The 25622-nt window shown below is 46.4% G+C and overlaps 1 protein-coding gene across 3 annotated transcripts in view; it reads right to left on the bottom strand.

The window, feature by feature from the left end:
* Positions 1–25622, bottom strand: part of peak1 (pseudopodium-enriched atypical kinase 1) — a 79565-nt gene that overhangs the window by 31953 nt on the left and 21990 nt on the right. For 2 of the 3 annotated variants that reach the window (XM_060060310.1, XM_060060309.1), the window contains one exon: positions 9052–9141. The exons of the other annotated variant lie outside the window; for it this stretch is intronic. The gene's annotated coding sequence lies outside the window, so the exon portion shown is untranslated. The remainder of the gene's footprint in view (positions 1–9051; positions 9142–25622) is intronic. 3 annotated transcript variants of the gene reach the window in all.

Genomic DNA, 25622 nt, shown 5'->3' with positions numbered 1-25622 from the left:
CTTTCCGTATCTGACAATGACAAGTCATCTGTACCTGTTGTTACCACAAAACCAGGCATTATACTTCTAGAGCTGTATAGCTGTATAATGGACCATATGGACCACTATGGACGTTCTTAAAGCAAACCCGGTCACCAGCTGGGGAACCAACCCGTTCTCTGTAGTGCTGTGAAGGGTAAGGCTTTGCTACGGGTCCTGTACTTCTGCCTCCATGTCTGAGTGCCATAATGTTGTGACATCCCTCAAAGTGAGAGAGAAAATCGAATGAACGCGTGGAAACTGAAAAGGGAAAAGGTGGTTGCTGTTTCGAAAAGCTGTCGGTCTCTGGGAAAACGCTTTTCCCCCCCGCAGTAAAACACCCTGCCAAGCTCACGTTCAAGGTCTGCTCGTACGGGAATGTTTCCATAACATACCCAAAGCACACCATAAATTATAGACAACACCGAGATGAATTGGTTCAGATAGAACACCTGTCCACAAACGTCAGACGCTCCATCGTTGTTAATGGATTCGCTCTGAGCCCATGTCCCCCACAAGACCTCCCGTTTGGTTTGCGAATTGTTTCGGATGTTGCCGATGTTCACAGGTTATTAATCTTCGGGTGCGAGGCCAGCAGGATTACATTTAAAGCCATTAAATGGCCAATACGTTAAAGGGAAACAGATCCATTCACCTCTGAAATGACAAACGTAGGAGAGACTATGTATGTACTATGCACTAAGGCAACAGTGGGAAAATACAATAACCGATTCAAACTCCTCAAGTACCCGTGACTACAAAGTAGCCTTATCCTTCTTTACCATTAGAAGAACATTTTATGTCCATAAAGGTTCAACACAGCGTTACGCAATAGAGAGGGACAGCATGCTATGGTTTCATCGTGGATCCATACTACCTCCATTACTCTAAGTATGATGGCCTTTCACTGAACTGAAACATTGATTTGACAATAATGGAGTTCAGCCAATGGCCATGCCTCCAACCAAAGGGGATTTGAATCCCTAGAATAGGTAAAATATGCAACATATTATAATAACATTTATCGGTGACACGGATCGATTCTACCTAACGAGGCATAAATAAACATGTGTCCCACCCGCCAGAGAAAGAGAGAGTCCATTTAGTGACTGTGAGCCACTGCGAGCCTCGTCAATGAAACCACTGATGCATCCTAATGCTAAATACCAAACATTGATCACCAACCACAGAAGAATGCGACTGCAATTTCTGCAAGTCATTGGAGAGGTCCACGGCCAGCCAGCCAAAATAGAAGCGGACAGAAAGGGCATTCATCACAGCCAGCATACTTATCCAGGGCCATTTCACATCGCCCACATGATTAGGATGCACGGAGGGCTGGCCAACGGGTCATCAATATGGATGATATACAAGAGGCCGGCAGAGTGCAATGGACTGTATCAGCTGTGATGTGACACACGCTTCTAAGTGGCTGGGCGTGTGCGTGTGCGTGTGTGTGTGTGAGCTGCTCGATTATGGGAAAATCATAATCACGATTATCATGGTCATTATTGATATTCCGATCATTCAAACGATTATATGACGGGTGTGTGTGTGTGTGTGTGTGTGTGTCTGTGTGTGTCTGTGTGTGTGTGACTGTGACTGTGTGTGTGTGTGTGTGTGTGTGAGCTGCTCGATTATGGGAAAATCATAATCACGATTATTATGGTCAATATTGAAATTACGTTCATACAAACGATTATATGACGGGTGTGTGTGTGTGTGTGTGTGTGTGTGTGTGCGTGTGACTGTGTGTGTGTGTGTGACTGTGTGTGTGCGTGTGTGACTGTGTGCAGGTGTGTGTGTGTGTGACTGTGTGTAGGTGTGTGTGTGTGTGTGTTTGTGCGTTGGCGTGTGTGTGACTCAGAATATTGGATTAGAAGGATAAAGTGCGATAAGCATCACAATAAGCAACATGTGGACCAAGAGAGACCACAGAGTAAACACGACCATGCAGAAGGGAGCGTGCAGCCCCCACACACACACACACACGCACACACACACACACACACACACACACACACACACACACACACACACACACACACACACACACACACACACACACACACACACACACACACACACACACACACACACACACACACACACACACACACACACACACACACACACACACACACACACACAGAGCCGGCTCCTCTAGGCCAGCTCTAGTTGTTTTAAGGTCTCTGGTCGGCGCTGAGCAAACTCAAAGTCGTCTATTAAGGCTTTTGTACCGCTGGCGTTGACGAAGAGCGGCGATTAACCTGTCAGCTAAACAACCTCATTAATAGCGGGCCCCTCGTCCCGTGCTTCAAACTTTACCTACGAATAATGTATGGAGCCATAAAGGACACCCTCAACGCACTGCACTCTCCCCAACGCTGAGTTTCAATCATCAACCTCCAGACCAATTAGGCTATGGCCAGAAGTTCAAGGAGTTCTTCAGCAGAGCTCTATCGTTTTTAAAGGCCAGAAGCATTCCAGAGGCCTCCCAGACACGGCAATTACTACGATTAGTCCAATAAAAACAACTACTCTGAAGCAACTCCATTAATCGGACGGGGGCCTTTATACTTCTGATTTCTTTGCCTCTCCCTAGTCATTTGAAGTCGGTAACATTTCAAAGCAGAAGAAGCAACGGGTTCGGTCACAATAAAAGCGCCCTTTATTTGATGCATCTTTAAGCAGCTGTCCGAGTCTAAATCCGAGACAATTTAAACTCTTATTCTGCGATTCTCCCCCTCATCCAACCCCATCAATCACTCAAACAGAACATTCTTTGGCGTCAGGCAAAACAGTCGCTTGCATAACACTCGCCAGGCTCCACGACTGCAGAAACTATCATCTTCTCCGGAGAAATGAAAAGATAATGGGTTAGGAAGTGGAAGTTTATCAGAGCGCAAAAAAAGACAACAGATGTGGAGGAAGAGATAGGGACACGTTTTAGAGCGAGAGCAAGAGAGAGGTATGACGTATACGGAGAAGGAAAAAACATTACAGGGGTAGACATTTCCTAATAAATAATAGTAGCATAAATAACAGAAAGAAGAGACTCAGAGAATTCACACAGCAGAGTTTCAGTTAGAGGGACCCGAATACGCTGTTGTTTCTTTCATCCATGTGATGTTACTGTAAGGCACAATTTCCATTCGACGCCGTAGCAGTGACAGTATAAAAAAAACAAACATGACAAACAGAAAAAAAAAAAAAAGAAGGACAGCAAGTTTGCATTCCAGAGTGGTGGATTGCACAATCACTCTGAGAGGTGACACCGGGAAGGACCAATCAGGACTGGGAAGGAGCCTGCAAAGATCCCGCCCCCGCCCCCACAACCACATACCCAGGAGACACACACATACACACAGCAGACATGTACACATAAACACAGACACGAGAATAACAACACACATGCGCGCACAAATACACACACATGCACACACCACTGGGAAAGTATGCGATGAAGCTTTTTTTTCTATTAAATGCAGAGACGTTGGCTTTTTTTCCTATGGGATGTTGTTTGATGTTTGTTATTATGGGCTATTTCTAGGCCCTCACTCACAAAACGTGCATCTTTTAATGCCCCCACCTCAGGAAAATGTTCCGTCTTTAAAGTTAACCATGTCATCGATTCTCTGCAGTCTTTCTTCATTGGATATTATATTCCTTTCATCTCGCACGACTTGAACATGACATGCTTCATTCAAAATAGAGAAATGTTGCAATTTTACAGGGAAAACTACCATAAGGGCATAAGTGGCCATCTGGTCAGCTGGGGAATCCATACAGAAGATAGAAATGCAGAAATTAGGGACCCTGTTACGACTTACTACTACAAGATATCATCTGGGAGCATAAATGCTATCTCCTCTTAGCTTTAAACGGCCACACTACAGGGAAGGAAACTCATTATGAATCATCGCCCTACTAAAGAAATGTCTTTAAATCGAAGATGGTGAGGGAGACAATCAACATTACTGTGACTTTATGATGATCTTTGCATGAGGGCTCTCAAATTGCATTTTTAGGTTTCTACCATAAACCTGTCAGCATACACAAATCCTCCCCCAATAAAAGCCCTAATGCCATATTGGAAACAGATTCGGGCCACACAGAGCATTGACCGGCGGAGCCGCCGAACATTCAAACTAATTCAAACACCCCTGTGCTTCCAGAAGGATTGACCCCTGGTCTCTGACTAGGGAGGTAGCAGTAAGTGGCAGTGACAGATGACCCACATCATTTCTAACTTGAGGAACAATTGAATTCATAAATATCCATAAAGGTGACAATTATATACCATCTGTAAATCCACACTCAACAACTTAAATTTGATCCAACCCGGTGTGGATTAACCATGGCAACGTCAACGCCCACTGGGGCCACGTTTGTGAGGGTCTCTGAGTGAAAACAGACGGGGGGTACCCTGGAACCTATCAGACCGGGGGGACCCTGAAACCTACCAGGCGGTGGGACCCTGAAACCTACCCTGAGGTTAACTGAGGTCCTTTTTTACACTCTTGCCACTTGAGTTTCTCCATCGAGGATCTAGACGAGTGTTGACCGTACAAGGTCTCCACGGGAGGGCTTCTATGACCTCATTGACGCCATGAGAGTGAGGTCAGAAGTATGGGGGGGGGTGGGGGGTGGTCCAAATGTCTTGGTCAATAACTTTGAGGAAGGAACTAGTTGCCAGGAGCAATCCTGGTGACGAACGTAGAGAAAGATCTAGAATGTGTTAGATTTACTGTTTCACCACTTCTGCGGTTTGGCACCTCCTCAGCAAAAGGGGGATACACACACACACACACACACACACACACACACACACACACACACACACACACACACACACACACACACACACACACACACACACACACACACACACACACACACACACACACACACACACACACCTCTGGCTAAAAGCATCTGCTCAATGACTCTAATAGTAAAATAATAAAAAAAGAAAAGAACATACTATTAGAATCAAAGTCATCGTCACACACTCACAAAACCACTTGTGAACGTGGAGTAGAGGACCATACAATGCAGCACTGCCTTGTCTGCCCCCTACTACCCAACCAGTGCAGCTCAAATGATCTTGCAGTGTTCAACACAAATCCAAAAGAAATGGGGAAAAAATAAATGGGAAACATCATATAACCAACCCGCTTCAAAGACACGATAAGAAGAAGAATTGTCACACATCTAGATAATGTTGCAGTATATAGGTTTGCATACACTAGAACTGGATAATAAACTCCTTCCATAGACCTCTGTAAGCTTTACTGAGGAGCACGTGGGCAAATATATAGGATAAGTAAGCTTCAAGACAGAACGAAAGCTCTTGGTGAAACATGCCCTAGTTTATTCTGGAGACCAGCATCTACCACCAACTGATTCTATAGGGGAAGGACTGGCGGCCTTAAGCTCGCGCACACACACACACACACACACACACACACACACACACACACACACACACACACACACACACACACACACACACACACACACACACACACACACACACACACACACACACACACACACACACACACACACACACACACGGGTTTTTAAATCACTTTCATGTAGACTAGAAAAAATGTAGCGTGTGAAATCACTCAAATGAACAGTTCCCATCCTAGCAGTGGCAAAGCAACGGTTGCAGCAAGCGACCAGCATTCTGATTTTGTGTGTCTGACTAAGTATGCTGGCTCTTTTGTAGAACACACGTATAAGGCACTATTAAATACGACCAAAGTAAACGTTAGGATTTCGTCCAGCTTTTTAAAAAGTCCCTGCGACTCTTTCCAGGAAAGCCTCTCGCAGCGGACTTGGTGTGATCCGCCAGAGTGTGACCATCTACGGCTACGGGGCCGCTGTTTCTGGCACGGCCGGTCGCGGAGGGTTGAGAAGTGACGGTAAAGAGGTTCGTCGGGGAAGGGGGTCCGAAGAGATGCCGCCAGCAATCGACCATGTGACCCCACACACACACACACACACACACACACACACACACACACACACACACACACACACACACACACACACACACACACACACACACACACACACACACACACACACACACACACACACACACACACTCTCTCTCTCTCACTCACTCCAAACAGCCGAGAGCAAAACAAACAAAACGATCGCAGCCGAAGCGATCGATACAGAGAAGTATGGGAAGTGGGAAGCGGAGACGACAGGAAGGGCGACCGGGCTGCTACTTCCTGTCGGGATGCACAGGTGGGACGTGAAAGAGCTGACTCCATCTTCCAACAGCGCTTTGTGGTTAAAACAAAGTCAGGAGCAGCACATTGTATCTGGATAACCGCTTCTCGTTGCACTCCTCCTCCTCCTCATCTCCCCTCCTATTCCTCCCTCCTTGCCGCCTCTCCCATTTTCCTCCGCCTTTCCTCTTCCTTACCGTCCGCGACGCCAAACTTCAGCATTGCTGCCCCGGAGCGGATCCATGATTCACTCTACCTTCTTCCACCTCTCCATTCTACCTCTTCTCCCCCTCCTCCCCTCTCCTTCTCCTGCCTCTCCTTCCCCTCTCTTCTCCTCCTCCTCCCCTCTCCTTCCCCTGCCTCTCCTTCGCCCTCCTTCTCTTCCCCCTCTCTTCAACTCCTACTACTCCGCCCCTGTCCTTCCCCCCCTCCTCCTCCTCCTCCCCATTCCTTCTCCTGCCTCTGCTCCTCCTCCTCCTCTTTCCTTCACCTCCTCCCTCCTTCTCATCCCCCTCTCTTCAACTCCTTCTACTCGTCCCCTCTCCTTCCCCCTCCTCCTCCTCCTCCTCCCCCTTCCTTCTCCTGCCTCTCCTTCTCCTCCTCCTCTTTCCTTCACCTCCTCCCTCCTTCTCATCCCCCTCTCTTCAACTCCTACTACTCCGCCCCTCTCCTTCCCCCTCCTCCTCCTCCTCCTCCTCCTCCACGCTCGCTGAGCTACACGCGTGTGAAATTGATCCTGGCGGCGGGTATAATTAAATCAACGCTACCCCAAAAAAAAAAAAAGGTGAAACAACAGAGAGAGAATTTCAGCAGGCGCTAGAGGTGAAAACGCTGCTGCTCTCTGCATGGGCCCTGGCCCATTTATGATCATCAAAGTTATTGCTACTTTATGTAAACAATTTGCATATGCCTAGACATGAATGCTGTGGTGCTTTCATCCCCACCGGGAAAGGTCCCTCCTTTACCCAGATAATACGGTCCAGAATAGTGGAGTTACAAGAGTGGTCAACTCCCAGCCAGAAAGGACTGTTCAAATTTGTACCTGTACGCATATCACAAACCTCCTACCTGCTCCCAATCCCATGTGTCGACTAATTACACGTATTCACTGTTAGTCATGTCAACAAAACCCTCAGCTCGATGACTCAATAAGATTAAATACTAACGACTGAATCATAAGCTCAACAGCCCTACAGATGAACCCTCTGGCTTCCTGTGAATAAGCAAAGCCCCACAAATAGCCACAGAGTCAAACACAACCAGTAGGAATTCACAACACACACACAGTGACCCTGTGTTCCCACCATCAATAAGGAGCAGAAAGACAATTGGAGACAACAAGTCTGCAGACAGGAGAAACCCAAACAGAACCACAGTGTCCTGGTCCAAGGACAGAGGCCTAGGCCACGCAGCAGGCCCTGGGTCCGGAGCCGGAAGGAGCGCACCTCCGCAGACAAAACACGGCCAGGGGGGAAGCCCAGGTTGAGGAGGAAAAGGAACGCTTTTTGTCTCTGGCTGTACAAAGGTTGAGCGAAACTATAGCATGGGTTCTGTTTCCTACATCCTTTCCAATGTACGCTCGTGTGTGTGCGCGTACACACACACACACACACACACGTGCGCAGACACACACACAAGCAAGCACACAAGCATGCAGAGACACACAGACAGACAGACAGACAGACAGACAGACAGACAGACAGACAGACAGACAGACAGACAGACAGACAGACAGACAGACAGACAGACACACACACCTGTGCAGGACCAGACACTGCTGAGATTGACCAACACAAATTGTAGCTCTTCCCTTCGTTTCAGAGAGCCATATATTCAGATTCACCAAGTGGCCATCTTAGCTTTAAACGCTAGCAGCATTCAGTAAAGTTCCCCCACCTAGCTAGATTTAACAACCAAGTTCTCCCTAGGTGAATAAGTCCCATTGAGCAAGTCAGTCAAATCAGGATTATGATTACATCATAGACCACAGAAAAATTCAAATTATGTGATTAGAAATAGAAAGAAAAATAACGTTACAGCTGGACGGGTCTTGTCAGCAGACCAGTGCAATAACTATGAAGCAAATTTGGATTGAACAATGATGGATTATCTATCCATCCACCCATCCGTCAAGTGTCTAGCAAGGCATGGCCCACTATGATCAACTAATATGATTTCAGAGCTTAGGTTTCCATCTTTTCTTTGACTGAATTCACACACACACACACACACACACACACACACACACACACACACACACACACACACACACACACACACACACACACACACACACACACACACACACACACACACACACACACACACACACTAGAAGTCTACTGCCAACTTTGGGTTAATTGCGAAGCTGTCAGATTGCGTAAGAGGAGAAAATGAAAGACTGTTAAAGATAGATCCGTGAACATTCTGCTCAGTGTGCTGTGTGTGTGTGTGTGTGTGTGTGTGTGTGTGTGTGTGTGTGTGTGTGTGTGTGTGTGTGTAGGTGTGTAGGTGTGTGTAGGTGTGTGTAGGTGTGTGTTTGTGTGTGTGTGTAGGTGTGTGTGTTCCAAAAGTGTATGCCTTGAACTGAAAAAACGAATATAATAATTAATAACCCGGTTTGATTTGGTTTCTCATCATGTGGACACGCTCTACATAACATCAGCTTTGAAAAAAGCACCCTAGACACGCGAGTCATTGCAGTTGTGTTGTTAACTGACTATGATTGGTTAACACACACACACGCACACACGCTAAGAAAGAGTAGGGCTGAACTCACGGTGCGATGAATCAGGAGGTACAGACGGAAGGAGCTCCCAGCAGACACCAGTTGCTGCTCTAGCTCCTGCGGTGTGCCTTCGTCTCTGACCTACAGAGAGTGAATCATAACAAACACAGAGATTCACAGGAGGGAAAGAGAGGGAGGTGGGGTGTGGGGGGGGATCAGAACAAGAAGCAAAAGAAACAGAAGAGGGTGTTAAGTTATTTTGCCGAAGGCGACGCTGCACTTGCTCAAAGAGTGTCATTGTTCCCCGCGATGCGCTCCGGACCACAGATCAGATCTGATGGCACGTTGGGCCAAGGCGTTGTGTTGCAAGCGTTCCTGTCGCCCGGGACAGAGACGCTGCTGTCCTGGAACAGAGACACCGGGGCCCGGTGTGATGGTACAAACATCACCTCCGACCGACGCGGGTTTGACAATATCGTGGTAGCACTGTGTTTGCTCTGAAGAGTGCATTCATCGTCACCCCACTTGGAGGGTGTCTGATGAAATCAATGAGATCGATACATATTATGCATGAGCTTGCCGTGGCTTATAATTATCAAGGCATCCCCTGGTTTACCCCACGAGGAGTGGTCTTCTCTTTACCGCCAGGTCTTTGTAACTCGCCCATTGTTAGCCACACAGACACACGCACACACGCACGCGCCTATTCAAAAATAGCACATAGCTTCCTTGGGTTTGGGGATCATATCTTAAAAAGCAGCCCTACATTAATATTCATTAAAGGCGGATGCCTGGGATAAAAATAGCAATAGTCATCTCATGAGGCCTCGGGCGAGGGAGAGGAGGGGAGAGGGGGGGGGGGAGGGACGGTGGGGTGTAATGAGCCAATAAGCTCCGTCAACAAGATCCGTCGAAAAAGATGAGCACAGAAGGATCAAATCCGTGAACCGCGGGCGCTGCTCATCTGGTGCTGGGTACCAGAGAGGCCAGATGTAATGCAGTCTCTTTATTACTGTTGGTGGTTATTGATTCCAAAGGTGACTGCGGTGCATCTGTTGTTAGCAGTGTCCCCCATCGCGTGCCTGTGGGGTGGACAACGGTGGATTAGCCTGATACTAATACTGCTAGGCTTAGCAGGCCTTTTGAGTCTCGCTCCATTTGGCACGCACGCAACACATGCCCGCACGCACGCACGCACACACGCACACACCAAATGACTCAATGTGATAAATCCATCAATCATTCACTGAGCCACCAGGGTTGGGTTGGTCAAACATCAGTTCCCTATTCCAGTCGCACTGACTGACACACAACATAGGTGACCGCAAAGGAAAGAGACGAGGTAGTGTAGACCTGGCGTCCGTATTGGTGAGTCAGGAGGGGAGAACCTTCTAGAATATTGGGAAACTATGACCACTTCACCCAGGTAGCATAAAGGATGCATTTTAAAGAGATGGGCAAAGACATTTGATTTTACACCTCCTTCCTCGTTAGTAACAATGAGATGGCATGAAATGGCATAGATTACTATGTTGAAGATCATATATACCATGTTTAAAAACCAACAATAACGATTTTTGGTTCACTGTCCCTTTAAAATGTGTGAAGTCAATCAGTGGACAATCATCGTTTTAGTCTGACTCTGTGCCTGACATCATCAGAGTTCCCCTATACTCAACCACACCACTCATAGTTTCAGACACACACAGGCCCCCTAGGTGAACCCAAAAACACGGCAGAATAACATCCATTTCATCAAAATAACAACAACAACCGCAGCAGAAGCAGCTGGCTCCAAAAAGGCCGGTGTGAGCAGTCACCTCCTGTCTCTAATGGAAGTCCCAGTGATGCACGGTGCCATTTACGCCGTCTGGACGGAAAGGTGCAGTTGCGTGCAGGCAGCCACACAAGGTTTGTGCTCTCCCAGCATAATAACAGTCCGGCACCTTGAACCTGCACACACTCCGCGCCAACCCCGCCTTTATCGGAGTGCCTCAGTGCCATTTTCATTTTAACACCAGACAATAACTGGTGGGGTTTGAAACAACACAACATCTATGCTGTTTACTTTGTTGCTGTGTGGTGGTTATGTTTGAAAGTGGGCCCCAGGAGTTTGTCTCGGGAGCATCAAAGGGGCGGTTGGCGGTGGTCGGCTGGTCTGTTTACTTCCTGTTTGATTGGACCATGATTCAGACTGCACTGTGGCTTCGTCTTCAGGAATATCCGAGGCTGAAGTTGACTTCATTGATTTTATGCCCTCTAATTCTTGCACTTTTTGGGGTTTATCTTCATGGTTGAAGGCATCTATTGTTGCTTTGAACAAATACGTGAGCTAAATAAATGTAATATAATGTAATGTAAGATACAATTTCACTAATGAATGAAACTGAATGCTCTGAAAAAATAAGAATCTTTTTTTCAATTTCGGGGTCATTATTGTTTTTCAAAATATTATTTTAATTGTATTATTTTATTTCATTATTTGAATTTTCAATTAGTTTTGTTTCTTTTTGTGACCCTTTTGTTAATGTTTGGATTACTATCCAATTTTGACTTGATTGAGAGGTGATGTGAAGATATCAGAAGCATCAGGGTAGGGCTGGGTACAATTAGTTTCACGTTACTTTCTTTGAGTAAATCGTGCAGACCCATCTGGCCTGGTATTTATCCCCATTAGAAGAACCGGCTCGTGATACCATAAACTTAAAGAGTCAATCTGACAACCATCTAGATAAAGACATATCCATCCGCATCCAAACCTTATCGATAGACAATCTCGTCCATAGGGAGTCCAATCACTTGAAATAAATGGGAGAATCGAAGAAGCACTCAGACAAATAAAGATAAGAAATAAGCTATTCCCTTGAACATTGAATTGCATTGAACGGCTAATAGCCTATCAAAATGTAGATAAGCTCCAAGAGAAGCAGAACATCAGAGCCAATCACATTCTCTAAGGCTGCAGGTGGGAGTCCCACTTGAGAACGGAGGTGGAATCCGAGTTAGGAGGAGATAGATACAGGTTCTTGTTCTTCATAATCATCCCAGACGGATCGGAATGCAAAGTGGTCAGACAATTCCAGCCTCTTAAAGCGATGCAAGCGTTTAGTACCATGAAGGCTGCTAGGTGAACAAGGCCCATGGGTTTTGGCCTTGGTTGAAACCAGAGACTATTGTTTAAGCCTCCCTCAGTATTCAGCCAGCTCTGAATTTTGGGATTTAAAACTTTGGTGTAACTTCCACATCGACTGGTGCTACCCATCTCAATGATAAAACATTTACTGGAATTGGAATGGAAAAACCATTTTCTCCCTTCACATTTTGAGGCCCCCCGACTTTGACAGGTTTCTTCTGATCTTTTTTTCTAAAGCACAGCAGTATTCTTCACAACGTATTGAATGTTGCACTGAATTACTTTTTTATTATGGGGATGACGGTGGAATCCACCAAAAAGGTCCCAACAGAAATGGGAACCTTTACTGGAAGATCATATCTGAATCTTAGTGTGTGCGTGCTTGTGTGCACACACGCGCGCGCACACACACACACGCGCGCGCACACACACACACACAAGCACACGCACAAGCACACGCACACTATCAAGTTCAGCGTTCTTGCATTGTGTTCTACCATTCTCTTGTCTCCATGACAACAGTGCCCCCCACTACCACTATGGAACAGTGGCACTATGGCTGTTTGAAACTCTATGCCAAAGTGATTGTGGCCGTGTTTCAACATCCGCATCGATAGGGAAACACTGGGTGTATATCATACCTCCCAGGTATGATAATGATGAAGATTTGGTTGGCGGATACACCATCTGAGATCATAACGCAAGATAAGATGCATCCCTGACAGGAAAAGAGGGTGTCAAAAGATTAAGTACAGCACAGTAATAAGAATAAGAAAACTGATCTGCAATAAATATACCGAAAATATATCCGTATTCACAATAGGAGTAGTAGTAGTAAAAATATATATAATGTGAAGAACACAGGGAGCCGTATAACCGTATGTCTAACACACACACACTAGGGCTGCTTGATTATGGGAAAAATCATAATCACGATTATTTTGGTCAATATTGAAGTCACGATTATTCCAACGATTCTTTTTGAGTTTGTAATCATGTTGTATTTATTCAGCATGTCTCTCAGATTATTTTCTTTATAACTGAGAACTTTGAAATTTCGCCTTAAAAAAATACACAAATGGTCAAAAAGAATGTTCCAGTCTAAAATTATAAACAGATGTGTATCCAGCTGTTCTGCCCTTTCTATAAAACATTCGAAAAAATCGATTATTTTAATTATGTGATCATTTGACGCTAAAATCGAAATCGCGATCAAAATTCGATTAATCGCCCAGCCCTAACACACACACACAGGCAGTGGGATCAACCCAAGTAAACAGGGGTCTCGTTAACATGCAAGCCCGCCTGTTCACAACAACACATGCAGCCTAATGAGAGGCACACACACACACACACACACACACACACACACACACACACACACACACACACACACACACACACACACACACACACACACACACACACACACACACACACACACACACACAGCTGAAAGTCCTTCTCCTCGACACACTTCACATGGATCAACCTGATGGGGACCACATGGTTGTCTTGTAAGGTCGTACGGTTCGTTGGCAGGGCCTGGGGTCGCGGCCCCGGACCCATCAGGCAGTACACGGTGTGTGTCACGCCCGTTTGTGTCCCGGGCTCGCCCTCTGTGACCCACACAGCGCCGCCTGTTACTTCCCCCGTGCACATGCTCGACCCGCTGCCATTCAAAACCCAGCAAGACCCGTCGCCAGCACAGCCGCGGGGGTGGGGGGGGGGGGGCGATCGCTATGACGAGCAATGACTCGTCAATTATTCATGGTCAACGCCGAGCATGATTCGGCACGGTTACAGCTGTGTCCTGACACCTCTTTATTCATCACGACAGGCCCCGCAGGGGGTCTCTGCTAGTGGGATACTGGTCTGTGGGCTTCACACAGAATCTGCAAGAGCATCCTCTAACAATCGCCATGAGGAAGGGGAAAAAACGCGTTTGCAGTTAGCCGTTCAAACCACGACTGCTTTCACTGGGCGAAGATGGAGAGGTCGATGTTGTGAAGGCTGGTTTATCCACACTAGTCACTAGACACTTACAGAATGACTCGGTCACCCGTTTCCTCGCGCTGGCAAACGATAGCTTAATCCAGATCCGATCATGTCATCGCTGTTCTTCAGGAGACAATGCTCAAGGTCACAACATCGTCACGAGAACCATCACCTAATCAGCCGCTCCACTGTCATCCACTCTCACAAGACAATATAAAAGTTTCAGGAAGACATTGTAGTGATCAGTCACAAAACCTGTTAACTCTGTCCCCTCGAGCAATCCTGTTACCATGGTTACCACCGGTAGAGGCCTCAACTTTTTTCTCAACACAAGAAAAAAACATTTAAAACAGTGTTGTTTGTACCGACAGCATTTATTCACATTTGTGTAGCAAGGTTGTATTAATGACTCTTCTTACACTGATTATCTTTTGTACACAAGTTATGTTTAGGGTTTCAAATATTTAACAAGGTATCTCATTCCATAGTCATCCCCAGGGCCTTAATTCTACCCCGCACTCCAAGTAATGAGCAAATATTTGCCGCGGGTCACGTTTCGGCATCCCACCACAGCGAGCCAAAAGTTTTCCCCACCTACGCCTACACCTACCCAAGTCTAATCGATGTTAGCTCGGGTTGAATCCCAGTCTAGATGTAAGCTACCCCCTGTAGAATATCTGGAGAAAGAAGATGCCCTTGACGCCACAAGTTCCACCCAGCAGTCGGATTGAACACTAATTGGAAGTCAGGGGCTGCAGGCAAATAGATGGAGACACGTGAAGGTGTTCTGTTCACCTGCTCCCTAACCAGCCCATTTATATACGGCTGGGTAAAAACTCCACCAGCCCCCCGGATCATCATTTCTGTCTACCCCGAGCGGTAGAGGAGCTCACATACAGGATGGCTGGGGTGCCTTCTCATGCAAACTACAGGGAACGTACACAGAGGTTGGAACGCTGATCGAGTCTTAATTATGTTGACTCCGTTCCAAACACTGATGAATGTATGGCCAAGCTTTTCTTCCCTCCCAAGGGAATAAGCTGCTTTTGAAATGAGAGCAAGGAAATGAGAGAGGACTAGAGAGAGCAAGAGACGGGGAGAGAGAGAGAGAGAATAGAGAGAGAGCAAGTGAGCGAGAGCGAGAGAGATCAGTCACGTGTCTTTCCATTAGTGAAAATCCCATCCCCGTTTCTCTTCAGGTTCCTTTTTCCCGCACTTGGAATATTTTAGAGAAAGCCTTTTGTGAGCCGGCTCCATGGCTCCCAGAGCCTGCATGCTAAATCAGAGAGTCACAGGGCAGACAATGGTCTCCCCTAAGCGGATAAACCTCCTGCTTTCCACATTTGCCCCATGGCATGCAACAGAGTGTCTGCAGGGTGGTTCATATAAAAAAATATTTTGCATCATAGGGCATAGGGCAGAGTACAACGCTAGTAAATTTGGCATCTGGGTAAAGGCTGGTGGAAAAATCGGATGCTATGAGAGAGACGGAGAGAAAGAATTAGAGACATGTTTGTTGGATGACCTCACACATCACACCACGGGCCTCCCCGAGACAGGGAGACGTATGACTAACGCGCACGCGCACACACACACACACACACACACACACACACACACTGTGGGATTCAACCAAAGTAAACAGGGGACTCGTTAACAACGGTTCACAACCACACATTCACCCTAATTAGAGGCCAACACACACACACACACACACACACACACACACACCGCTAAAAGTCCCTTCCCTAGACACACTTCACACAGAGGGAAAATTATAGTACACACACACACACACACACACACACACACACACACACACACACACACACACACACACACACACACACACACACACACACACACACACACACACACGGCCCCCTTACTCCCTGCCCTCTGGTGATCCACGTGGGACGGGCTCCTGGTTCCTGCTCCGGTCTCCTCTTTAAGTCTGAGGCGACTGTCTGCTCCGTTTCATCCCACCATGACGGAGACTAAATAGGCACACAGTCCGATGACGTCCGCTTCGTTCCAAACACCGCTGTGAATGTTTGGCCTGGCTTTGCTCCATCTCCTCTCCCGAAGGAATAAGCTCAAGTCGATGCACTCTGCCGTTGCTGCAAAGTGATGGTAGGGGATAGTGTGTGTGAGTGTGTGTGTGTGTGTCTCTGTGTGTGTGTGTGCGTTTGGGCGATGGAAGGTGCTAAAAGTGTACTTGACGAGTGGGGAGAGAAGGTGACATGACAAACATTCAGAGGACGATGCATGAATGACTTGGTGGATTTATTTCCTTCATCGTGATACATACATAGCTCTCCAGTGAAGCTGACTTAGAGGAAGGATGACCGCACAGATCTATTCCAAGGCCACATTCTAGTTGGAAATGTTTGCGATAGAAAATATGCATGCACTGATCCATGTTACCAATAGAACCATTGATCAACTGCCATTAAGCTAACTGAAATGTATTAAAGTTTAGGCAACAGTGTGAGCATCTTCCAGTATATAGTTTAACCAGGATCATCTCTTCAGGTAAAGGAAACCAATAATCAATCACTTTATTCCATGGTGGATTTGACTTTGACTCTTTGTTCCTGCATTGAGTCTAAATTTAGCCCCGCTGGTATGCGACAGCTCACTGTCGTACTGTATGGCGTGCCCTCCTCCAACTCATTTATTATACATCAAAGCTTTCAATGAGTTGCTGCCAATGACAGCTACGAAATTACTTATTAGGTCCCTCTGTATGATGCAAAGGACATTACATAATAAAATAAATCCAGAAAAATATACAGGAAGTACACGTCCGGTATGGATGGATTTAAGGTCAACATTTCATTGTGAAAGGCACACAGGATAACTTTTTGATCAAGACATATTTTTATCTTGTACAAACCGCACATCCTAAGTCGTACTTTTGCAGAGTTTCAAATATCAATTTTCATCTACAAATATAAAGTATAGATAAAGAATTTTGGCAAATCCACTATTAGGTCATTCACTTGACCTGTCACATGACCTGTAGCTAGTTTTTCCCGAAAAGCCATTTGGATATCACCTTGGTTAAACCCCTCTGCCTTTCTAATCCCAGGGCAGTGCGAGTTTGTTGATGTCTACAACATTTTTCTTTCCCCCAGTGTGCTTAGTCTTGATGGAAAAACGGATTCTAAATCAGGTAAACGCAGAGATGTCTTCCACGACCTTGGTGAGATACGGTACGCGGGTGTCAGCAAGATTGACAGTTAAGGGGGCAGGACAGTGCACTGGATAATGATGTTGCACCCCTCACTGTAAGCTACTGGGTTGGATCCCTAATGTCCATAGCAGAAGATGCTTGACCCCTACATGCTCCTATGAACCATATCTAAATTAATAGAAATTCCCTTTTCGATAAAAGTATACGCTAAATGACTGAATAGTAACTAGAAAAATGGATTATGGTTGGACGGACGGTAAAGAAAGTACACCGTTGTGATTTTTCTCTATGGTGTGGATTCTGACTGTAGAAGAAGATGAAGGAGGACTTTATTTTTATATGGCGCTTTTCACTCACTCAAAGACGCTTTACACTGAAGGGGGGGACCTCACTCACCACCACCAGTGTGTAGCAGCCACTTGGGTGATGCACGGCAGCCAATATGCCCCAGACCGCCACACACCAGCTTGAGGTGGAGAGTGAGGGAATTAATGAGTCGGCCAATTATACAGGAGGATGATTAGGGGACCGGATTGAATGAGCCTAGTTGGGCAGTTATAGCCAGGACACCAGGGAAACCCCTACTCTTTGTGATAAGTGGATAAGGGATCTTTTATGACCTCAGTGAGTCAGGACCTCGGTTTGACGTCGCCTCAGTAAGGACGGACTGTAACATGCTGAACGGTTTAGCCCTCACAGTAACTAGGCCAGTGGGAGGCAGCCATGCACTACCCTGTGCCTTGTCTGCCATGGAGAAGAAGAAGTTTGGCTGTTTAACTTGAGGGTCGATACTGCTTTGTTTGCAAAATGCAGAAATGGCTGAAAGTGATGCACACAGTAAGGTGAAAAAATAAAGGCTGGTGCAACTTGCATTAATAGCTCTGGTTAAAAAGTAAGACCTGCAGATGACACGTCTGCACATTAGGGCGACAGTGGTTGCAACGCTTGGTAAAACAGGCGATCTTTTCTATCATCTCAAATAAAAAACATGTTCTGGAATTTGAGAGCATCCTCGCCAAACATCGAGTGAATCATCGAGCAGCAATGGGAAGAAAAAAGCATTTTTTTTACATTTATTATTATTACCAAATCTCACCAGACCCTTCTATCGCGTCTCTACGTTCACTTTGTATGGGATCGTGTCGCCCCTTCGCGTTTGATGTGAACGCACCTTTAGATTGGTGGTTACTGACCCAATCATCTGTGTAAGACACATGCATCAAACGCCATTCTCCATTGCAGACTCCTGGCAAAGCGGGTCACTGGACGGTCAGAAGAACCGCAGCATGGACCACAACGGCATAGTACAAAGACTGAGCCAGGCTGGTAATTGGCTAGTGAGCGCAACACGCCCAGAGTGTCTCTCTATAATTACGGTCGTGCATCAACCCAAGGTCTTTTTGTTGTTGTCGTCTTTAACCTGAAGAAGATTTCTTAAAACATGCTTCAAAAATTATAATTGGAAACTTCACGCTGTGGCAATTGGGTATGGGAAACACAGGTTGTGGAATAACAATGAGTGGCCTGCAACGGGAGATCTGGAGATCCGCAGGCAAAGCTAGGGGGCAGATGATGTCGAGGTGAGAGGGGTCAGAGGTCAGAAAGATGAGGATAGGGATGAGTAGAATGTGAATGTACTGAAGGACCAGAAGAGGTGTGTTCGCCCAGTATGTTTGTGGTGTGGGTGTGTGTGTGTGTGTGAGAGAGAGTGTGCGTGTGTGTCAGTGTGTGTGTGCGTGTGTGTCAGTGTGTGTGTGCGTGTGTGTGCGCGCGTGTGTGTGTGTGTGTGTGTGTGTGTGTGTGTGTGTGTGTGTGTGTGTGTGTGTGTGTGTGTGTGTGTGTGTGTGTGTGTGTGTGTGTGTGTGTGTGTGTGTGTGTGTGTGTGTGTGTGTGTGTGTGTGTGTGTGTGTGTGTGTGTGTGTGTGTGTGTGTGTGACACTGAGTGTGTGTGTGCTGCTGGTTCTAAGCCACCCGCTTGCCCTCAGCCAACAACAAAGAGAGCTGATCCAAGCAGCATGCGTTGGGGGGTGTGGGGCTGGGGGGGGGGGGGGGCATGATTAAAATAACACGTGTCCATCTCGCCTTTGTAGTTGCTGGGTTAGTCTGGCGTCACCAGATCTGCTGCAGTGGAGTTCCATGACTCTGATGACCCCACGGTGACCCCAACGTGTGGCAGAGTGAGCACGTGACGCAGAACGCTCCGTCACTCAGGGTTAAACGTTAATGACCCCGGAATCATCGGAAAGTTCTGTCGTGGGCGGTCATTCTAATGTTTTGGTCCACGTCACAAGACTGGACCAGGCTCTTTAACAAGATCCTCGATGATGGCGGAAGATCGATGGAACGACGGGAAAGATAGCGTCCCATGAGATACAGATATTTCAATCCGTATCATCAGTGTGCAGCTTTTACGAGGTCAATCACACAAAGTGACTGACGACACGACGTTTGTCTCGTGAACAGGAATTCACGAGAGACACAATGAAAATCAACTTGCTATGATACAAATCATCGCCATTCCATGTCAATTCAGATTGACGTTTACGTTAAAAAAGAAATGTAATGCAGGTTGATCGTTCAGATCGTCTTAATTCCTCCCCAGGGGGAAATCAGTTCGCTGCTATGAAGCTAAGCGTTGTCTAGGAACAGAGGGCAGCCCCGGCGAGGATAGGAGCCAGAATACAGGTCCAGGGTCCAAGCCTTTAAGCACCGTCAGGTCAAGTTTATTTCAAATAAATACCCTGAAATGACATTTTCAAGGGATTTGCAATTGCTGATATCCCGCTAAATGAGAAGACATACACAGAACGAAGGTAGCCTGCAGTATTTGGGGGCTCAAACTCGTTACCTTTCACGTGTGGAGTCCAACGACTTCCGACACCCCACTACTCTCTCCTGCCTCCGGCGTCCTCGTGAATCACAACAGTAGAGACACGGGGGGGGAGAAGGGTTCCCCGAGCAGAGAATCCACAGGATCATTGAATCCGTGTCAGGTTCCCACAACCCCCATCGTTCCCCCGGCTGATGAGGTCTGACACTCTGCTGTGAAGAGGGCGGCTCGCAGCGGCGTCGCCTTAGCGCTCTGCCTATTGTGGCCGTCATGGTGCATATTAGGGGGTAGGGAGGGAGAGTACGGGTAGGAGGGGTCGGTCCTAGAGAGCGCTCGCTGTGTCCAATGGCATTATGGATGGCTGGTGGTGGGGGGAGAGAGCCGGTTCTGGAGGCTGGTGCGGAGCGATAGCAGTGAGCCATCCCTATGTGGGCCACATGCGCTCCCTATAGTGCACTCTCCCATTCCAAAGTCGAGTAATTGATTCCCACACTTATCAGAAGGAGCGCACGCGGCCGTCTAGTCTCTCACGCGGCGCCGAGTGTGACGCACCGATGGGAAGCCGTGCGGTTTGAAACGGTAGCCTACGTGGTTCGAGGCTACAGTGGGATATTTAAAAGGCTGAACGGCGTGCAGCGATGATCGTTGTGTAATTAACGCTCAACTCTTGACGCATCAGAACATTGTTTTTATTCCATGGGAAGGCAAAGTGGGAGGCAAACAAACATTCGAGGGGGCCTTTGGCTTACTTGGGTCCCCCGAGACTTGAGTCCCAGTCCCAACAACCCGAATCAGAGCAGAGACGGGCTGAGTCCGGTTCTGGAACCAGATGAGAACATTCTGGACCCCCCCCCCCCCCCCCCCCGCATGCAACCCAAGGCTGTTGACAGCCAGCAGTCTCTGTTCAATAGAAAGATCCCACAGCATGGCTACGGCAAGACATTGGTTGCAGTCAAGACAACACAACTGGGAAGCAGCTTGAGATAACTTTTGACACATTGAATTTGAACGCTCGAAAAACCGATGACTTGAAAGGGGGTTATTTTTCAAATATTCAAACAATAACAGGAAGGAAAATGGACTCAATTTTGACGGTTGCTCTTCTCACGCAGAGCAGCTGTCTTCGTTGGGCAGAGTCTTCTGGAGTTTCACACGGAGCCTCAAGGCCTGTTTCTTTTGCTTATTTGGGAGAAATATCTGGAAGAAAGTGGGGGAGTATTCAAAGCACTCGGCGAAGCACAAGCCGTTCCTTACATTGCTGTCTCTCTCTCTTTCTCTCTCTCTCTCTCGTTCTCTGCCTCTCTCTCCCCGACGCTCTCGACATAACACTATACTATCAGGAGACGACGGCGTGGCGTAGCTGCTCGCTGTGCCCTCGTTTTCTTCCGAGCCTTGCAGAATAATTAACAAGATCAAAGCCAACGTGAGCCTTCGCCTCGGCGCGGTCGGTGCTCGGGGAGGAGGTTGGCTCAATCCGATAATGAGGAGTCAAAATAAAGAGATATCCCCACGCTGCTTTATTGTCCCTGAAGTCGGGGACATAGCTCTGTTTAAACCAAGGCCAACGGGCTCAGGACAACCCAGGACAACCGGGGCCAACTGGTTTGTTGTGGTCAAAGCAGGAATACGGACTTCAAATAGTGGAATGATTGTATTGTAGGATTTTGAGCTGCTGGATTTGTTTCTGGTGGGGACACTGCGCTTAAAATTGTAAAACGGTTAGGTACTGTTTGCTGTAAAAGTGAAATTTGTGAAGTGCATGGATGTTGTCCTGGACAATGTTCAACACACATTCAGTGTTTTGGTAAAAGTAGACAATAGCCTCATGTTTTGACGACCACTGGCACCAAGGACAATTTGGCAGATAACACCTAGAATAGGCTAAATACCGAACACATTCTGAAAGGACATTTGATACAAGGCAAGTTGATCTACTTCAATCTTTTGCCAATATTGCATTTTTCTTTCCTCTACATCAATGAGATTCATATTATAACCCATCACAAATCATACTCAATTCCACTCACATCTGTAGCTGGCAAGAGGAAATATATTCTTTAATTCAACTGTTGTTTGCTATGACATGATACTTCATAACAAGGGTCTCATCTGACAGTGAGTGCAAGTCATCTCGCCGCCTGTGGGGTGTTAACATGCATGCGAGAGTCCGACCTCTGCTCCAACCATAGAGGGTCGAGAATTTTTTTCTGCCGTGAAAAATTCCTCTGGTGCTACCGCTTCTGCGGTTAAACCGCCATACAAAAAGGGAAAAAATAAATAAAATATATATTTAAAAACGGAATTCCCATGGCGGTAACTTGACCTATAAGTCCTTGACAGTGGTGTTGGACAGATAAACACATGTTTCCTCTTTACATAATCCTGTTAAATGTGGCAGAGCGTGTATTAGCCACAGACCTCCTCCGTTTTCTATCTATATTGGGTTCAGTTATGTAATCAAGGTAAAAGGTTGGGAAGTCAGTTGGGGGGGGGGGGCATTGCCAGGCAATCCACATAAATCAGGCTTGACGGATGGCAGATATCACTCATTCCACAAATAGCCCCTTGCTGGACAGAGGAACCACAGGGAGCATTAAGAAGAAAGCTTTTATGCATCAGTCTTTAAGGCCTTTTGAGTATGACCGAGACCGCAAGCAAGATCTCGAAGCAATCGCGGATTGCTGCCCATTATTCACATGTCAAGATGGTGTAGGGCACATTACAGCACTGGGCCAGCGGCAGTCATGCACCACTACATTCTTCTATGGAATGAAACCAGTGTTCAAAAGGCATCAGAGTAGAGTGCTGCTGAGTTCTAAACAAACACGGCGCCATTATCCGTCGCTCTTTAAATGTTGGGCCTCATCTGTTTAAAGAGTTACCAAACCTCACCAGACCCTTCTCACAGACGGTGCCAAACACAGACTGTGGCTAGCTTAAATGGATGCCAGGTGATATTTTTTCACAAGCCGCATAGTTATGTTTTTTACCAGAGATGCTGTAAGTGTCAAATCACCCTTTAAAAGGCTGCCAACAACATTGTTACGGCTGTTTTCAATGAAGCAATTACAATTCAGGAATAACCCTAACCCTATAAAATAAAATAAAATAGTATGCTTAAAAGGATACTCTTTAAGCATAAAGTCTTCTTAAAGATATACTCTTCAAGCATACTTAAAAGTATGCTTGAAGAATCCCTTGAAGAAAACTTAAGAGGGAAAATTCTTCATTGTGTGTCCAGAAGGGGCAGCGAGGGAGTTTGCTGGGTTAGCCTTTGCTATCAGACAGCCGCTTCCATTGACTTATGAGGTAATCCAGTAGCCTAGCTCCTGTTAATGAATGGAATTCACTTTAATTACTTTCTGAAGATTTCCAATATGTCCCTAATGGTCCAAGTGCCAGAAACAAGTGCCAGTCTCCAAACACACAGATACTTTGGCATCATTTTCTGTGCTGTGATTATTAGGCTACCTGTGATGTGCCGTGACAAGTAGCCTTTTTGCGTAGACTACCCAGCCAGACGCAGCTGATTACAGAAAATCTAAGTGCTGAGAATACAGGAATAATTGTATTTTTAAGCTGGGTTTCTTCACTTATGACCAATTATTTTTCCTGCCTGTCTGGTGTATTTTTTAAGATAAGATGTGGCTGAACTCAAACGGTGTGCAGATGAGCAGCAGGCTGGATAAATACCAGTAGTTAACCCGCCAGGTAATCAAGCAGAGAGCGCTGATCACCCAGAACAGATAAGAGTTATAGCCAGGGCAAGAAATAAAAGCAAGGGCAAGAGCCCACTTGGAAGGGCAATCATTACTAGTTCTACCAGCTATGTGATTTGTAGGGTCTTGTTCACTGTAGCCGCCAGATTCTCTCTCTCTCTCTCTCTCTCTCTCTCTCTCTCTCTCTCTCTCTCTCTCTCTCTCTCTCTCTCTCTCTTCTCTCTCTCTCTCTCTCTCTCTCTCTCTCTCTCTCTCTCTCTCTCTCTCTCTCCTTCTCTCTCTCTCTCTCTCTCTCTCTCTCTCTCTCTCTATCTCTCTCTCTCTCTCTCTCTCTCTCTCCAAGCCGTCCACATTAGACGCAAGAAGGAGAACACTTCTTCAAGTAGGAGCCAATCATTCATCTCCCCAAAGAGACCGTGCCTACGCATTAAATCACGGATATCGTGCGACTCCACGCAAACCAAGCTGCTGTGGTCGGCCCCGCCCACCCTCCCTGTTCTGGAGGGCAAAAATAATAAAGCCAAGATGAATATTTCACACAAGGTCACTGGATCTTATTAAATCCTAACCGCGATGGAACGCGCAGCCCAGCCTGCTGCGATAGCAGGAGGGGCTAGAGCGCCGCGGACGAAGATTGTCTCTGGCACACTTTAATGAGTCAGAGGAAGGAGCCCTGTAGTAAAATATACACAGGAATTAGTTACGTGATAGCGGTTCAAGTCATAAAGTGCTCAGGGTGATGAAACGGCCCTGGCACTACTCAGGGACAAAAATAATGATACTAAAAGACGGCTTGTGATAATTCACTCCGAGCGCATCGTTGAGCCGACGGAGCAACCACCCAGGTCGCATTTCCATTCTTGAGGAAGAGATGAAATTGTGAACAAGAAGTACAACAGATCAATGTGTTCTGTTGCCAATACATCGGTAAAAGACAGGTTTTTCATCATTTGCGGAAGACTCTTGGGTTTTTTATGCAAATTCACTTCTGCCACGCTATTGTTCAACCAACTGTATGAACCACAACTATTATAGCATAGGATGTAATTTGTCTATTAAAAAAAAAAAAGGATCCCCTGGTCTCCAGAGAGAAGGTTTGAAAAAGTATTTATAAATTAAACATAACGGCTGATACCCTATGATTCTATGAATCAGCAGTAGAATGGTGGCTATTAAGGATGCCCTACCCTGCTTAGTGGAATTTGATTCACGCTTCAGACCATACGCTCCCAAATATATATTTTACCCATGTAAGTGCCTTGTAATAAAAGGTGTCTTTGGACTTTATGACCATATAATAACAGCAGATAATAAGCAGAGGCACACAGGTAAGAGGGTAATAGGATGAGGCATTCGCATACATTGGGGAAATTGTGTTTCAGTCGTGTTGAATATTCATCCTTTTGTTTTGGGTATTTAAACTCTCAGGTAGTTGGAGTGTAAAACTGATGCAGTGCATACTGGACCTTTTGGTTCAACGAACTACTACTCTTACCACCTAGGGCAGTATACCTTGGAGTGACTCGGGTTACATTCCCTTTCTGTTTCAAACCTCTTTCCAGTCTGACATCACTGACCCTTCCCTAAAAGCCCCAAAAAGTATATAACAAACGAAGGTGACACATATACCAAACTGCAGTGTCATAACATCAGGATCCTAGCCACTTGTGTTGTGTGTCGTTCCCAATTATGATGATCACAACATTTCCATTCCTCTACAATCACAGCGTCCTCCTCCTCCCC

This window comes from Gadus macrocephalus, chromosome 9 (genome assembly GCF_031168955.1).
Source record: "Gadus macrocephalus chromosome 9, ASM3116895v1".
NCBI classification, from domain to species: Eukaryota; Metazoa; Chordata; class Actinopteri; order Gadiformes; family Gadidae; genus Gadus; species Gadus macrocephalus.
Note: the sequence above shows the minus strand (reverse complement) of the source record. Positions and strands in the feature narration are given on the sequence as shown.